This window comes from Lissotriton helveticus, chromosome 4_1, assembly GCF_964261635.1.
Source record: "Lissotriton helveticus chromosome 4_1, aLisHel1.1, whole genome shotgun sequence".
Classification (NCBI taxonomy): domain Eukaryota; kingdom Metazoa; phylum Chordata; class Amphibia; order Caudata; family Salamandridae; genus Lissotriton; species Lissotriton helveticus.
This window is the reverse complement of record NC_136063.1, coordinates 1,584,121,044-1,584,125,990: the sequence shown is the minus strand read 5'-3', so window position 1 is coordinate 1,584,125,990 and position 4,947 is coordinate 1,584,121,044.

The following is a 4,947-nucleotide window of genomic DNA, read 5'->3' as shown; positions in this document are numbered from 1 at the left end:
GCGACGCAGCCAGAGCGAGGAAGTGACTCGCTGCCATTAGAAGAATGACCCATAGCAACAGGGTGATATGACGTCACTTGCTCTTCCTGATTCTAGTATTTTGAAACATATATCGCTATTGCCTCCGTATCTTTAAGCCCTTAACTGCTGGGCCTTTTTCCCTTAACTGCTGGGCCTTGCGCCCCCACCCCCACTCTGAGCCAGTGGCGGCTAGTGACATTTGAAAGTGGTAGGGCGTAAAATGATCTTCATACTGCACCATAGCGAGCAAGCCCAAACAACCTAAGGGGGGTTCACCCTCTGAGAAAATTTTGAAAAAAGAGTGGACAAAGGATGCATTTTCAAGCAAATTTGAGAAAGCGGGAAGGTTAATAAAGCAATTGTGACAGTGCAGTTATTACATTAAAATGTAAGATTTAAATTGATGATGGGCTACACTTAGAATGGGCATTAAGTGTCACGCAATTGGTGTGAGGCTTTCTTAAAGTAGCATTACAATCATAGCAAACACAAATAATGCTGTGTTAACACTGCTGAGAAATCTGAGAGCGTGATAAATCGAAAAGTATGACTTGAACAAGAGAAATAAGGCATGGAAAGGGGGCAATTTACAGATTAAAATGGACACATCCTACGTTTCAAGGTAAGAATATAGTATCAACTCAGAATAGATTGGGTGAAAAGAATAGGAGGCATGATAACTGCATACATTGCGTTATAAAACGACTCAAGCTGTCTCTGACAAATGCATAAAAGAACGCAAACATGAATCAGCCACTGGGAAGTTCAAAAGAGGGCAAAGTTATTCAGGGTATTCATATATTATGGTAACTAGACGCACTTAAGGTATGCAGGAAGATTACCACATTTTATTCTACTATTATAACATTGGTGCGCGTGCACCACAAATCGGATCTACCATCAACCATCAAATTAATTTCCCAATGTGCTGATTATTTACTACCAGAAATGTGCATCAAAGGTCAGGAAGAATTAGTTATGTGAAGAAGATTTGCGCATGAAGGACATACATGTCTTAATTCAGTGCATATTCTTTTTTTTTTTTAAATTCTTTTTATTGTTGCATCAGTAGTATCACCTCTATGGAAAAAGGCAGACATACGGTAGGGTGTCAACATTCCGCCCTATCCGCCAAGAACGCAACTTTTCTCAGTAATTACATCATATCATATCCTGCAGTAATAGATTTGCTTTCAAACGAGCAAGAGTAGGAACAAACAAACCAAAACCCAACAGAATCCCCGGAACAGCCTCCCGCCAACCCTTCACACCCCCCCCTACCCCTTGGTCCCCACCCTCTCTCGACGTGTCTCACCCGACAGTCTCGCACACAAGAACAGGTATTAATGTAGTCACATAATACTCATGAGTCCCCACTGTGCACACCATCTCGCCCAGGCGTTCCCCACCCACAATTTACTAGTCCACAAGGTGTCAATCTAGTCCATGGAATTGTCTCCATTTACCCCATATTCTCCTGAATTTTTTGGGGCAGCCCCGTGCACGATAAGTAACTCTCTCCGCCGCCATGTACAGATCCAAGCCCCTCCGCCATTCTTCCATATTCGGCCTTTCGGGCGCTCCCCAGCATCTGGCGATGTCTCTTTTTGCTACCACTAAGGCCAGTACCAGAAAGATAGTCAGGGGGCGGGGCAGGTCCACCTCTGTGATCGTACCCAACAATGCCAGTCTAGGGTCGCGTGGTAAGGCCACCTCCAATACATTCTCCAGTTCCCGAAACACCTCCTCCCAGTACTCTTGAATTATTTCACACCCCCATAGTGTATGGAAGAAATCACCTGTGTGTCGATGGCATCTAAGGCATGCTGTGTCTGGTATCCTACCCATTTTAAAGAGTCGTACCCTGTCAAAGTAAGATCTGTGCAGTATTTTAAATTGGATGAGGCGGAGTCTGGACTTAATAGCCACCTCACGGGGGTGCATGAGGGCGAGTTCCCAGTCTAAATCCTCCATGTCCCCCACATCCGCCTCCCACCTATCTCGTAGGGCTTGCAGGTCACCCAGCATATTGTTGGTTAGAGTCTTATACGTTAGGGATATCGCCCCACCCTGCATCTGTTCCTGCAGCAGTCTACCCTCCAGTGGTGTGTACTCTGGGAGATCTGCCAGTGTAGTGTTTTGTGCGCTCCATGCATGTTTCAGTTGTAAATATTTGTAATACTGAGTAGTATGTAGGCCAAAGTCTGCTCTGAGTGCCTGAAAGGTCTTTAATTCCCCTTTTGCAATCACGTCCCCTACAGTGGAGATGCCTATGTCATCCCATCTCCTAAAGCCTTTCAGTTTATTCAGCTCTCCTAGCCACTTGCAGCACCACAATGGTGTCTGACGAGTGACCCTCTTGTCCCAACCCATTCTTTTTGTTGCCCTACGCCACGCCGTCAACGTTATCCTTGTGGCGGGAAGGAAGTGCTGGCCTACCGTCTCCCCATAGAGGTAATGTAATATAGATTTGCGTGACCATTGAGACCTTTCCAGCGCATAGGTGGGGTGATCGGCCGCCGCATGTAGCCACTCGTTAATCGGTGCGAGGTAATTCAGTGCATATTCAAATGTCTTAATTCAGTGCCTATTCATATTCAAATTCAGGCTGCATTTCTCTCTGTTGAATTGTCTCTATTACTTATGATTTTTTTGTATCACCTCTCTTTGTCGCACTGTACTCTCTGGTTTTCCACTCATCTTCTTCAACATATACTCTCTGATTTCTCTCTTATTCCACCAGTGCACAGACAGGGTCTGTCACTCCCCTTGTCCTCCGTTAGTGCTGGGAGTCATTCCACCCCTTCCATTCCCCATGTGCTGAATTCTACCTCTTCCTTTTGCACATTCTACCTGGACAAATGCATCCGTTTCCGCAAGAGAGGTAACTAGTATTTCATTTAATGACAGACAGTTTACGGACCGTATGAGGATGAGTGGGCTGTGTTGTTTCAACTCACATCATGTGTTTTACTCACTGAGCCACCCCACCATGTCGACTCTGAGTCAGTGATGCAACAGCACCAGTGCTTTGTCATAGGATTGATTGACAACAACGGCTCAGTGTACACACCATTTCTAAGTGCACGTATCCAGACTCCATTCCCCACCCCTCAGTCTCGACCACAGGATTCAAAAATAACTTCGTTTTGTGGCTCTACAAAACTGGACAACTTCAACCTTAGAACAAAACACTCGGATCACGTGCATTTCTTAACAAACACAGGCCACTTTCTAGTTTCAGATAGAGCTTCACAAAGCCCCATTCGGCACAGTGTAATCAGTACACGTTATGCCTTGCTTGGAGATCCTAATCACAAGTTCACACCACCAGTTTCTGGACGCCAGTAGTCAGATCAGAATGGAACATATCCCAGACCCCGAACCTAGACTGACCCCGCGGAAACAACCAAAGCAACCTGCAGATTACTTTTAGCTGCGATATTGTCCCTTTAGAAACCAGGCATTGTTTAACAAGCATTGGCAGAGCGTTATGTTGCTTTATCAGTGCTTTCTGTCAGGGCTGCTATAAATCAGCAAGAAGGAAAATAAATGCCCGTTTGCCAGTACAAAAGGTATTAGCAACACAAAAACACAGCGTGATGTAAATAAGTTACCGTCCAGCAGACTCCAGAGACTTCGTTCCGATTCCCGCCGTCATCGCTTTCAAGTCCTGCAGGCAGCACCAGCACGTCATCAGGAAGGCGGCGCAGCAGGCAGGCTCCCTCTCCACGCCTCGTTCTTGATTGGTGCGGCCGGCTGCCCCAGGCTACGTAATTTTCTCAGCATACAGAGAAAACAGGGAGAGTTACTAGAGGGCAGGGGGGAGTGGCTTGGGGGAGTGGCTTTGCCACTGTTGGTAATACTGTCTGTTTGGACGGCCTCAGGCTGCCCAAACAGTCAGTATTAACAACAATGGGCAAGCCACTCCCCCAAGCCACTCCCCCCTGCCCTCGAGTAAATAATCCAGGAAGTTCTGCTTTCTCGCCGTGCGAGAAGGCAGAAACAATGGTAGTTATATAATATGATAACTACCATTGTTCTGCCTTCTCGCACGGCGAGAAAGCAGGGGGGGCGGCGCCCAAACGCCCCCATGGAAGAACCGCCCCTGCTCTGAGCCCTGTTTTATTTGGCTAGTTCCCACTTAGGGCTCCATAACTGTTGTCTACACATAGCTGCCAAGGTTTCAGATTGCCATGTGTGACGTTTTCATAAGTTCAGTGTTATTATGAGTGACATTTCAACGAGTATGTGTGGCACTATCTTGTCGGTAAACTGAAGCAATAAAGACGAGGGAAACATAAATATCCCAAATTACAACAATTTGCTACGTCCTCAGTGCACCCTTGATTCCCTCTGTTGCAGGGGGTAAATGTCTTACAGGCATTACTGCCCTGTGTGAGATGGACCTCAGTGAAGTTTGAGTGGGAACTTCCGAAAGGCCCGTAGACAGCGCTACTGTGCACACTCCAACTGAGAAGACAAGGAGGCGGAATGACATGGCTTGGTGACATGGTGATGCGAAAAATATTGATGTCGGACCCCTCTGTGAATCAGCTCTGTTATCACTTCCAAGGCTAGACCCGAACCTAGATGTTAACGAACTCACCTCCCAATGCCTCACAGTCCTTGCAGCTGAAATCAATAACGTCGCTCCACTCAAAAGCAAAAAGATAAGGCCCACTCCCTCAGCTCCTTGGTTCAACAAATTGCTCCATGAAGAAAGGAAGCAGCTAAGACTCCTGGAGAAACAATGGAGGCAAGTGCCCTCCACGAATAATTTAGCCACGCTTCGTTCAGCAAGATCCAAGTACCACAAGCACATCTTCCTTGGGAAAGCATCGCACTTCAAAACCCTTCTTGACTCAGCCAAAAATAGACCAAAAAAACTATTCGATCTCATCAAGATTACTAACTGCTCTCCCC